This window comes from Mauremys mutica, chromosome 6 (genome assembly GCF_020497125.1).
Source record: "Mauremys mutica isolate MM-2020 ecotype Southern chromosome 6, ASM2049712v1, whole genome shotgun sequence".
NCBI classification, from domain to species: Eukaryota; Metazoa; Chordata; order Testudines; family Geoemydidae; genus Mauremys; species Mauremys mutica.
The window spans coordinates 109,059,670-109,072,823 of NC_059077.1; the positions used below are offsets into that span (position 1 = coordinate 109,059,670).

Consider the following 13,154-nt stretch of genomic DNA (forward strand, 5'->3'; position numbering starts at 1 on the left):
ACTATGATCTGCCTCAGGCCTGCCGCTATAAAGGCCTAAATCTGAAACCTTGTGAACTTTGGGAATGTTTGGGTTTGGCTCCAAATCTAAATCCCAGCCTTCTGGCTCAAGTCTGGCTCTCTGAGTAATCCACATCAGCATTGTACATGTAAACACTCAGCCTACAGAATTACTTTGGTATAATTATGTCGCTCAGATGCATGAATAATCCAAGCCCCTGAGCGTTGTAGTTATGCTGACCTAAGGGCTGGTGTTGACACTGCTATGGCTACAGTAGAGCTTCTCCTGTCACCATAGCTACCACCTCTCATGGAGGTGGAGTTATTAAGTGGATGGGAGAGGCTCTCTCCTGTCAGCTTAGAGCATCTTCACCAAGAGTGCTACAGCTACATCGGTGCAAGTTTCCAGTGTAGACAAGCCCTTAGTGGTGGTAAGTCACGAGTTTCCTGCTAATGCTACAGTTGTTAGTTCTAGCCCATCTAACAGAGTGTATCTAAAGTTGTATCAATCTCTACTAAAGCTTTTGTTTAGTTCCCAAGGTGTTTAATTACAAGCCAGTTAATTCCATCTACCTGTGCTTTGATTGCATTTTCGTTATAATGGAAACATAATATAATGTCTTTGGATTATAAATTTCAGTGATAGAAATTTGTACCTTAATGGCTTCTAACTGAAGCCCCACATTATGTTTTGAGTATGGATGGGCAAAACCGGTTTGGTTTATTGTGTGTAGCACCTTTCCCAGTGGTTAAAGTACTTACAGCTCTTACTGTATGGGAGGAGGGGGAGCAGGGAGAGGGGGAGCTTTTAGCAGAATACACCGCCCTCTCTTAGGCCTTGCCTACACTGTGCACAGTAGCTACTCAACACTATCTCCCCATATGGACACTCTTACGCCATGTGATGGGGTGCCCACCCCATACAAGGCCTGGAGAGGTTAAAGTGGCTAGGCAGGCCAACTCACTGCCCAGGCTACACATGAAGGAGGAGACAGAGAGCAGGCCATGAACTGAAAATGGGCTCAGCTAGGCAGGAGCAGGTGGGACCTGTGTAAAGCCCAGGAGCTGTGAGCAGCAAGACACTGTTAGGAAGTAGTCTACAGTCACTCCCTAGGAGGAGGGAGCTTGGGCTGGCAAACCCAGGAAGAGGGGGAAGTCAGATAGGTAGGAAGAAGCCCAGGGAAACAGCAGCACGGGGTAGGATTGTACAGACCGTGACTGCTTGTCCTAGGGTCCCTGGGCTGGAGCCCAGTGTAGAGGGTGGGCCTGGGTTCCCCTACCAGCTACTAGGAAGTGGTGCAGGGCGTGGAGATGCCAGCCGCCGGACAGCTGGTCTAGAAGGACTTTGAATTCCCTGGAAGGGGAGGACTTCAGGAACCTGTCCAGAGTGCCAAGACATGAACAGAAAGCTCTGGGAGTGAGAAGGGCCAAGAGTGAGAGAGACGATGGGTAGAGAAACTGCCAGAGGAGGGCAGCACCTGGCAAGAACTAATCCCCAGAGCCGCCAGGAGCAGGCACCCCATGCGGTAAGTGGACCCTGTGAACGTTGCTTAAAAAGTGTCTTTGTGCGTTTTAACTTAATACCTTTTGGAAGTGTATCAAACTAAAGCTCACAAAGGCACTGATAGGTGCGTCCACATAAGGAGTTAGTATGGAGTAGTTAGTGTGCTTTAAATTCATACCCTGGCTTACTCTGCACTAACTTTCTTGTGTAGACAAGGCCTTACTTTAACTCCTGCTAATACTGCTCTTCCTGAGGGTAGGTGATGATTTTACTACAGCTGTTTTTGGATTAATTTGTTTGGATGAGGAGACCAGATTGGCCCTGTGAAGATCATATTCAATTTTCCCCTGGTTGCACCTCAGTGCCCTACTTCCCTGCACCAGAGACATACGACTTAAAATGAGTAATGCCGGCTTCAGCTGGAAAACCCTTCCATTTTGTGAACCCTTTTGAGGTTTCAAAAGTTGTTTTCATTTGTATGCAGAATGAAAATGAGACCTGAATTTTTTGGCAATTCCTCCAGCGCGCGCACACACTCCAGAATATCCCAGTTGTTAAGGCACTTACCTGTGATGTGGAAGACCCATGTTCAAGTATCAACTCTGAGTCAGGCAGACCAGGGACTTGAACCCGCATCTCCACTGAATGCACAAACCACTGGGCTATTGGCCGTTCAGGCTTTATGTATGTGTGTGTGATTTTTTTTTTCCCTGTGAAACCTTTGACCAAAACAATTTGTTGAAACTGATACATTTCCACAAAACATTTTGGGTCAAATGAAAAGGCATTTTTGATAGACAAAAGTTTTTTGACCAGCTCTAAAAATGAACATAGATTTCTTGCAAAAGTCTTCTTTTGTAAAAAGCTTCTAAAATCCAGCTCTGCCTCTTGGCAGAACACCAGTCTCATAGAGGAAAAAAAAAAAGAAAAGAAAGAAACTGTGCTCATTTTTAGCTGTCACTGTGCTGTGTTTGATTTCTCGGACATCTTGGCAGCCATTTCAGAATGTCTGACTTTGTAGAGACAGGCAACATTGTGCTCGTGACATTGGGTGGGAAAAAACCCACCCCTCCTGCTACAATGCATACATTTCAGAAACCAAGGGAGCAGCAAGGTGGGCAGCAAACAAACTGGAAAACACTAAAAACTTTATGCGCTTAGTTCTGTTCTGTAAGGAGGTTGGCATCCTCCTCCTCAATCAGTGGACTTTCCTGGCTTTGAGATGAAGGCTTTGTACGTGTGTCTCTCAGCACAGCAGTCACTATACAGCCCAGTTTATATTATCTGTGAGCAGATAATGAATTTCCCCAACGTACGTCATTTACAACTTGCTAAAGTAATTCTACAAAGCATTGAGCAGTAACCCAAAGAGGGGGAAAAACATATTTTGGTTTTCTTTAATTTTAAAATACAATGACACCACCATAAGTAAGACATTCCATGCAACTGCAATATTACAATCAGATATGGTGCAAATCCATCAGACTACTGAATAGAAAGGGTAAAATTCACCAGTGTAAGCATCACTTAAACCCCCCACAATAGGGTACAAGTGCAAGTAAAATGGTGCATTAACATTGTTCTCAGTACAAGGTGGATTTCACCTAAAGAGAACAGGTGAAAAGAAATACAAGGTTAAGTACAGCACCCAGCATGATGAGGCCCTGATGTTAGTTAAGGTCTCTAGGCTCTATGATAATATTAGTTATTACTACTCTTGGGTGTGTGAGATGGTTTATCAGGCCAGGTACTTAGTGTCCTTTAAACAACTGTTTAAAAAAAAGTTTGTTGTTGGAAGTTTCATGTCAGGATAGCAGTTGAGTCAGGTGTGTACCCCTACATACCTCAAGAATTGTTACTTATGTACCTATATAAAAGTCACCGTTAACTACCACCTGCTTCTCTGCACATAGGAGTGGAGATATGATTATTATTTGTTGTACAGATGTACATTTTTAAACAGTTGCAAAGCAATAGTAAAAAGTTTTCAAAAGAAAAACTATAGAGAAGGAAAAGGAGGGGAATGAGTAGCAGGACATGCACGTTTCAGTAAAATATAACATGCAGCTAGTTACTTTTCAGTATAGTTCATGAAAAATTTGTCATGTGTTACATATGTGATGGAGAGCAGTTTGATTCAGCGCGGGTTCCAAAGAGTTATATCACTTGCCCTCCCCAAAATCCCAAGATAATGTCCTGCTGGTCTTTGTGCCTAAGTAGTAAACGGAAGAAGAAATAACTCCTTGCGATATATGCCTAGTTACATGGAGCCAGATAGAGTACCTCTTACTCCAACTGGTGAGCAGTTGCACATGTGAGTATCCCAGTAAGAGTAAGGTGTTCACAATGTGGTCTATACTTCGGACTAAATTCTGTTCTTGCATTCTTGGAATGGTGTATCTGGGAGCAAAATGAAGCCTGCACAGTGTCTTCCAGAGTTAATTTGTTTACAGGATGTGCCACATACCATTGTTGGTTTTTTACACTGAGAGTGGATGGGATGGAAGGAAGCATTCACAAGAGACTTGAGCCCTGATTCAGAGCCCTTGGAGATCAGTGAAAAGACTTCTCTACTCCCTGCTGATTTCACTAGGCTTTGGATCAGGGGTGATTACAAAGTGCTGAGCACCATCAGCTCCCAGCACCTAGCAGGATCAGGACCCTAGAAATAGAGTGTTGCTGCCAAAGTAGGAAACATTTTATGGCGGTGTTAACTGATATAACTCCAGTTAAAATTGGCAGACATGTCAGTAGCTATACCATGATGTATGTTCTGCTCAGATATTCCTGCAGATATATTTGTACAATCAACTCTAAATGCTGTAAAGGTTAGTGAAAGCGCCATCCCAGCTGATGGGGATATACCATGCTTCGCTGGAAAGACTGTCTCAGAAACAAAGAGCCACAGGCCATATCTTCAGTGTTACCCTCCTCCTTTCCCCTTCCCATTTCAATTAAGAAACACATTTTATCACTTCTCTTCATGCCTTCTCCTGTATTGGGCTTTTTTTCTGTTCTGTCCTATGGCAGCAGTACTGAATGCTGATGAGACGATACTGTCTTCTATACTAAGCAATAATTTCACTGGTACTTCTAACTGAGGTACTGAATGTAACACATACTTTTCAGCATACTAGGTGGATCAGAAGTTTTATTAAGCATTATATGCTTATTGCAAATCTGGTAGCCAACCTCTAATGTTCAAGATGTTTCTTCCCTGCAAAGGTAATTTCACAGTGATTTCTGAAGCTGTATTACATGAGTTATGCATGAAAAGAAGACAAGGACATAAAGTTCACATAATCATAACTGATTTGTAGAGGAGGGATCAAGCAGTGGATTCCATATTAAGTAAGCATAATAAGGATGGTTTTAAGACAGACCCTTCATCCACTAAACTGAAAACACACATTGTCACAAAATGGATTAACTTCTGTATTAAAGGCTTTGAAGTGGCTCACAGTGCATTATGCACAGTCTATGTCACAAGTCAGCAAGGCTGTTTGCTGTATGGGGAGCAGCTTCATAGAGTTGAAAGCCAGAAGGGACCATTAGATCATCTAGGCTGACCTCCTGTATAGCTTAGGCCATTGCATTTCACCCACTTATCCCTGTACTGAGCCTGATACCTTGTATTTGACTAAAGCACCTCTTCCAGAAAGGCAGCCAGTCTTGATTTGAAGACTTCAAGAGATGGGGAATCCACCACTTCCCTTGGTAGTTTCCTAGCCATTGCTTCTTGTTATGCTTTTCTCCACTAAATTAAAGAGCACTTTAGTACCCGGTAGCAGAAGATGGGTCACATTATCTTCTCCGTTAGTCCACTTTTCCACAGGGAATCCACTTCCCTCCATGGAAAGGAAGCCAGGGAAGGGCTGTTCTCTACAGTTTTGTACCCCGCACCTAGTGGGAATTCACTGTAAATTTAATATTTTATTAACTTTGGAGTGAAGTCACTCAACTTGCCAATAAAGAATGGTCTTGTGGTTGAAGTCCTGGATTGGCTCTTTGGAGCTCAGGATTCAGTTTCTGCTCTGCCACAGAATTTCTGTGTGACCTTTGGTGAGTCATGTAAGCCCTGATTCAATAAGCTGCTTAAGCACATGCCTAACCTTAAGCAGTCCTAATAGGACTACTGACATGTTTAAAATTAGACATACGTTCAAGTATGTTGCTGAATTGGGACCTCAAATCTCTGTGCCTCAGTTTCCCATTTGTGAAGTGGGTATAATTGTCTTACACCCTTTGTTTGTCTTGTCTATTTACAATGTAATTCTTTAGGGTGGGACGGTCTCTTACTACATGTTTGTTCAATAATTCCAGATTCTACTGTGATACAAATAAATAGTCAGGTCAGGAGTTTTGATAGAAATTATATTTTATACTATATTTCAGAAACAATAGACAGATTAAATATGTAAAGCAAGGTGAAGGAAGCTGACGCAAATACACATTGACCAGGAGACTCACTGGTTTCTGACTGATGATTCTCTTACCCTTTATCAGCCTTTTTGAGATCAGGAAAGTCAGTGGCAGTGGCACACTTTAAATCAGGCCCTGTCAGACGAAAGCCTCCTAGCCTGATTTAATTTGAGTGACAAACACGGAAGCTGAATCCTTTCTGTGAAAACACTGTCAAAACTGCAATGCTACCTTTGCAGATTATGAAGTAGTCTGAGTAACTACTGCTAGCCACCACTTGAATAACTGCCAAGCTATCTCACGTATCATTGCTGAATTAAGGAAGGAAGCCCAGATTTTGGGCCTGGCTAGCAAAATTAATAGCTTCCAAGAGATCAATTAGATTATATTTATGGGTGAAGAGGAGGCATCTGTCAGTTAGCAGACCTTAATTACTTTACCTCCTTATTACTGTTTATTTTTATTATTACATTATTATTCATTTACCGTTGTTATGTTTCTGTACATTAGAATGCTCTGAATTATTCATATCTGAAGGACACAGTATGTGGGTGTTAGCAGAAGTGTTCTGATTAAGCAATTAGTCCAGTAACTAGCTGCCTATAAAAACATATTCTGCTGGTATAGTGTTTATAGTTGCCTTTTGGTAGATGGCCTGTTTTGAAAACATGAGAGATACTTTGGGGAGGCGGTTTTCTCAGCCAGTGCTGTGGTACTGCAGGTGACTGGACACCTGAAGGCTTGGATCAGAACTGAGTGTGAATCATAATTTCTATCCCATGGGAGATTTACTGTAGAGCTGAGTTGAAACTAAGCATTTCAGGTCAGTCCAACCAACTCAGAATGAAATATTTCCTTTTCATTTACCCAATAGAAAATCAAATCAAAACATTTTGATTTTGCACTAACGGCATTTTCCATCAGGAAATCATTTTGAAGAAAAAATCCTGACCAGCTCTACCATAGTCTGGATGCTGCAGATTAAAATCCCAACGAGGGTGAATTTGTATTCTGTTTATTATTATTTTATTGATTCACAAGTGATTTTCTCTGCACCGGCCACAGGAAAGTGGTGGTAGGTAAGGCTATTAAGGCTGGGCTCAACCCCCAACAGGATCCATTTACACTGGAAAAACTTCCAGTGGCAGAGTAATCTGGCCTTAGGGAAGCTTTGCACTGGCAGCGCAGGTCTTCCCAAACGCAGCCTAGGATATGACCCACTGTATAGGTGACCATATTGCTCTTGTTCTAAGATATTAACTATTTTGGATAAGACAATGTCTATAATGCACACAACAGTGGCATCTGATAAAAAGGTGTAATCTATTTATTACACTACATCTTGCAAAAGGTTTCGCATTGTGATGAACTCCGAATTGCTGTGCATCCTTGTCTGGCGGCTCATGACATAGAGCAGTTATTTCAGGAGACACAAGGGCTGCAGTAAGGATAAAATATAGAGGAGAACCACTAACAGCACCTTGTTATCATCCAGTCATTTGAAGCGCATGTCATTTGTTGTTTATTATTAGTTAGTTGAAACTAGTTTTGTGAGAAACTTTGAAACTTTGCCATTCAAAGCTTTGAAAACAGATCAATTTTACAGTTTATGAAAAAAGGTGTTTTTATTTTTCCTGATATTTTTATTGAAAACAGTATTGAAAGGGGTATCAAAACTTTTCATTTACCAAAAACCCAGTTTGTGACAAATGAAAAATTCTGATACCCATTTTCATGTCTGCAATAATTTTTGACCAAAGGCCATTTTATTATTTATTTTAAATAACTCAAAAATCTTTCAATTTTAAACACTACAAGTTGGAACCCTAGAATTCCATTTGTAGCGCTGCAATAGTGAAGAGGAATTTTGTGCTAATCAGTGGAGATCACCCCTCAGCATAAGCACTGCAGATGGAATTTTGAAAGATCTGAGATTATAAAATTAAAACACTTTCTACCCACTGGACAATCTCTATTGTGAGTATTTGCTGAAGCCGAAGGGACCTATAAAATGAATAAAGAAAAAATTCAGTTCCCTAAGAAGGCTCATCAAGAGTCAGCTGAAATGCTTAAACCTGTTAAATCAGCCACGATTAAATATGATGGACTGCGACTGAAAGATACAAGATACCTGTTGTGCATCAACATCAAGTATTTTTCATTTTGACATCAACACAATGCTTCGTACTAACATGCTTGCTTTGCTGTTGTCGGGATTCTTTAATATATCCCCGAAAGCAAAGTGAAGCCATTTCCTTGTTGTTATTTGGAAGGATGCTGCTGTGTGAATACTTACCACTGACAAATCAGCAGTCTCTCACTTAATAGAAATGAAAGCAGTGGCACTGCCGTCCTCTTCCCTTCAAACAAGAGATGTGCAGGGATTGAAATATTCACTTTCTTGCTTTCTAGTCATGAGCATTAACAACCCACCCACTAGTTACCTAAACAAATTCAGTTTGGGTTCTTTGTATTAGGCGTGGATTGCCTAACCAAAGAAACAGAAACAAAAAAACCAAAACAACCCCCACACAACCAGAGCCACCATAGTTTGCAGTCTGAAGCCACGTTGTGGCATGTGACTGGGAGAACAGTTAGAAATAACTTGTGCAGCTAGATATCTATCAGTCTGTTCAGCTGCAGGCACTTACTATATGCCCCGATGTCTCTGCTGTATTGTGTGCCACAGGCATTTGCTGACCTGTCACGGTGTATGCTGGGGACCTGCCAACATGCCATACTACATACTGCTGGGACACCTTAGCAGATGCTGAAGAATGCCTTCACGGTGACAAGGGGCGCCCCCTCTGAAATCCACCAATCTGCCTTCTAACCCAATGGCTCTATGATTCTGTGCTGTTATAGAATTACCTTTCCAAAAGACAGTGGGCTGGATCTTCTGCTGTGCTCAGCATGTGACCTTGGCATGGTAGCGTGGGAGAAGGTGTATAGGTAAAGTTAGCTTTAAGCCACCTTACTGTTTCCCCCTTCAGTCTTGGGGGTCTGACAGGTCTGGTCCCAGCGTTTTTACTAATAGTGTTACAGAAGCATCCGTAGCAACACAGGGCTTCTCAGATTTAGCCACAGCTCAAGTAATTAATAGAAGTACTTGCTCTTAGAAGGGGTACATTTTGGAATTGATGCAAGGCAGTAGGGCAGCTTGCATGTACAGTCCCATGAAGTTACAGTCACTTTGACAGGGTGAAGAGTGCCTCCGTTTTCAATCTTCTGCTTGTACTTTGTATCTTTTTTTTCCTTCTGTCTGTCTTGTCTATTTAGGCTATAAGCCCTTCAGAGCAGGGACTGTTATTATTTATATTACAGTAGCACTTACAGGCTACTTACAGTAGCAGAATCCAAGATCAGACCTCCATTGTGCTAGGTGCTGTACAAAGTGAGAGACTTTGCACCAAAGGGCTTACAATCTATATAGATAAGACAGACAAAGGGTGGAAGGAGAATTGCCAAAGGTCACACAGTAGGTCAGTGGCAGAGTCAGAATAGAAGCCATGTCTCCTGACTCTCAGCTCAGTACCCTATGAACTAAATCATACTAGCTCTTGTCTTGCTCAGTATGTGTATATCCAATGCCTAGCACAACGAGGCCCCAGGATTGGCTAAGGCCTTTAGGTGTTTCTTTATGATTTGATTTAGAGTAAGAACAAGAAAGTCAACGCAGTGGTTGGAAATGGCCTATCTGAGGAGCTAAGAAGTAAAGAATAGATAGAGGTAGTAGCTGGACAGAGAGAGAGAGATGGTAAAGGGAAGATGTAGTTTTTCAGCTGATGGGTTTTAGGCTGGCAGAATGTGCAGTTCCATATTCGGACAGGAACTCCCAAACAGCACATGAGTCCTGGCTTCTTATCAGAGTCCTCTTGCCTCCCTGTGAATGAAGAGATTAACTAAATGTTAACAAGGGTTACTAATGAGTGAAACATCCAATTCTAAAACATAGGTTCTTAGCATTCTTACTCTATTTCTTCTTTGTATTTCTGTACCTAAGCCAACAGTTCCCGGTGTTCAGAAAGTAACTAGAAAAGCTGAATCATAATAGATTTAGAGGTTATATCTCAGAGTCTTTCCGTGCATCTTGCATTCCATTATAGTTCTTTGGTTCTCTGCACTACAATTTACAGTGCCAAGCCTCTGGAAATGTCTGCAACAGCCCTGCTGCGGGGCAGGAGCTACCTGCCATGTCCTCATTTAGTTAAATGGCAGAATCTCAGGGAACTTGCCGCAGGTGCCACAACACTGAAGACAGACTCAGCATCTGCCACTGGATAGTCTATTTATTTCATATTTAGAAATGTTAAAAAAGAGTGTATGGGAGAGAGAGAAATAACAAAAATGAATTATCTCGCTAAAGTATTCTCCAAGGCCGATTTCATTCAGCATTTATATGCAGGAATTGTTTATAGTGTATCAAGCTGCATAAACTTGTATACTAATTCTTAATTGTGGTATGCAGTCTGTGACAACCATCTGCTTAGAATGCCACATTTTTCTCCCATTCAGTCTCAGTGAAATTAAAATATTGACAGGAACAATTTCTACAGGGTGAACAAGTTAATAGAGGAGCTGAAGTTATGTATGCTTTTTGAATTCAAGTTACAACTTTATATACACACAAAGAGAACACTAAAATAAACACATTTTAAACATACATATGAAATACTGTGATGAGAAAAATGTGATTATTTTAGTTTATCTCCTGTATTTTTAGATACCCAGAGACAAAAGCTATTTGTCATGTTCATTGATTCATCAGTGTAATATAAAATTTACTATGAAAATAGGATATAACTATTGATTCTTCTGACTTCATTAGAGCTGTGGAAACTTTTTGCACTCAGGCACTATTTGTTGTATTTTCTTCGTAGGAAGATTTGGATGCTCTTGTATTTTTCATTTGAATAACTTTATTTGAGGACTCAGGGGATTCAGAATGGCCCCAGTTCCTTCCCCCTGCTCTTAGGGAATTGGTAATGGGATCCAAAGCCTTTCATTTGTAGATTGCTGGTTTCAAACCAGAATGGGAGGTTGCTGACCGAAAGTTATTACCATTTAATGGTGGATGTGAAAAGTCAGTTCCTAATAGACAGGTGTCCGTAACATAAGACAATCATAAGTAGTGTCCATTTTGACAGTGGGAGCAGAGAAGTAGCACACTGAATGGACACGAAGCATGAATTGCTCTGTCAGCTCAAGTAGTGAACCCTACAGATCAGCAGAGGCACATTGCCATCCCCTGTGGGGAAACTTTCACTCCCTGTGTTTGTATTTGTTCTGTAGATAAGTAGAGGACTTTAGGCTCCTGGGCTGCCATTCCTACTCCTTTCACAAGCATTACATTCACTTTTAAAAATTGGAGGATCAGCGCCTCAGCTGTCGTAAACTGATGTAGCTCCATTTAAGTCAATGGATGCCAATTTGTAGGAGCTGAGGATCTGGCTGAAAGTGGAAGAGCTGGTAAAGCTTTAGCCATGGTGAATTCTCACCAAGCCTTGCAAGGATTATATATGCAGTTTGCACTGGTTCATATGCTCTTTAGTTTCTATATGTTCCCTCTTGGTGACAACTGTGAGCTACAAATTGCCATGCCGATGATACCTAGTGGTACTGTATGTCATTCTCATGACAATTTGAAAGGGATAAGCAGTGTGTTATGACCTGACTATCAGAAATCCATATTAACATGACTCAGAACTGGCTGAGATTGAACCCAGGGAAGCCCAAATTATGCTGAAATCGGAGGAGAGCAGCATTTTCCTAGAAATTTTTCAGAGCCATCTCAGAGGGCTAGTACAGTTTGGACTCTAGGCGTATCTCTAATAAAAACTGACATCTGTAACATATGCCTCTTTGACATTGGGGTTGGATTACTACCGTCCTCTCTGTTGTGGGCTACCTGGGAGACTGATCCATTGCTTGCAGCTAGCGCAGAATTCAGCAGCTTGATTGTTGGCGTGGCCAGAGGGGATTGTGCCTGCCTGCTGCTCAGATGACTTTCCTGGCTGCCTGCACAGACACTGACTGAGTTTACGATTTTATTCTTGCAATATGATGCACTTAACAGAGTGGGTCCCAGATACCTTGCTAGAGCTGCTGCCCCATGTATCCCTTATGAAAACAAAAGCAGTAGCAGCAACAACTACTAAAACCCTACAGTATTCTCCAGTAAAGACACATAGCCCTTTAACAGTACCATTGGAAGCTATCGTGTTTGGGACAATTATTGTACAATACAGTCCTGTTTTTATTTTTATAGCATGTGGGATGTATGCTATCTCCCTCTAAAAATTGAGAGTAAGAGTATGTCTACACACGGATAAAGGCCCTGTGACTGGCCAGATCAGTTGACTGGGGCTGACTGGGCTTGGGCTCCTAGGCCTGAAAAGCTGCTTTGTAGATATTCGGGTTTGACCTGGAGCCCGAGCTCTGAGATCCTGTAAGAGTGGAGGGACAGGTTTATAAAGCTTTTAATATCACAAGGCTTTCATCACAGGACATTGAGTAGATTTTGTGTGATATACTTTGAGATTAAAAACATAATTAAAAATTATCTTATAATTTAGTTTCTAATTTTTGTCAATGTATTTCTGTTTCTGTGATGCTGATAGAGTACCACAAACCATTAAGGTGGGGTGATACACTGAATGTAAAATGTATTAGTTTGGTTGGCTAGTATTTTGCTAGGAATAACTATCTCTGTTCATATATTAGAAGGTAAATCTGATATGCTGAAGGTAGTTTCTGGGTGACGAGGAATAAATTAGTCTCAGTGCTTCAAAACACAAAATTGAGATAGTGGAAATAACTGGGTTCAAGAAGGCCACAAATATATGAAAGTGATAGTGAAAAAGATAAACAATATAGACAATGCAGCATAAACACACTGATTTTTTTAAATGAATTGGATTCATCGGCATAATAGGATAAGTATATGGAATTTACATTTCACACTAAAAATAAAAATTGATTCCACTAACCAATGGTTTAGTAGGACCACAGCAGGGATTGAAGCAGGGTGTACTGTCCAGCAGTCACCAGCATTGGAAAAGATCCTAGAGGTCCGGGGCAAGGACCTAAATGTCTGAAATAGGATTGGGATTAGTTTAGTGTAAACACCTCTTCTAGTCACCCCAGGCTTGTTTACAACACCGCAAAATGATCATAGATGTCAGTACCCAAAACCATTGGCCTGTTCACATTTACCACACCCTATCTGA

General features: G+C 41.3%; 1 long non-coding RNA gene across 1 annotated transcript in view; it reads left to right on the forward strand.

Annotated features, from left to right (window-relative positions):
• Nucleotides 1-317: 317 nt before the first annotated feature.
• Nucleotides 318-13,154, forward strand: part of LOC123373288 — a 30,107-nt gene continuing 17,270 nt past the window's right edge. The window contains exon 1 of the long non-coding RNA XR_006580643.1: nt 318-430. This is a non-coding gene — a long non-coding RNA (uncharacterized LOC123373288). The remainder of the gene's footprint in view (nt 431-13,154) is intronic.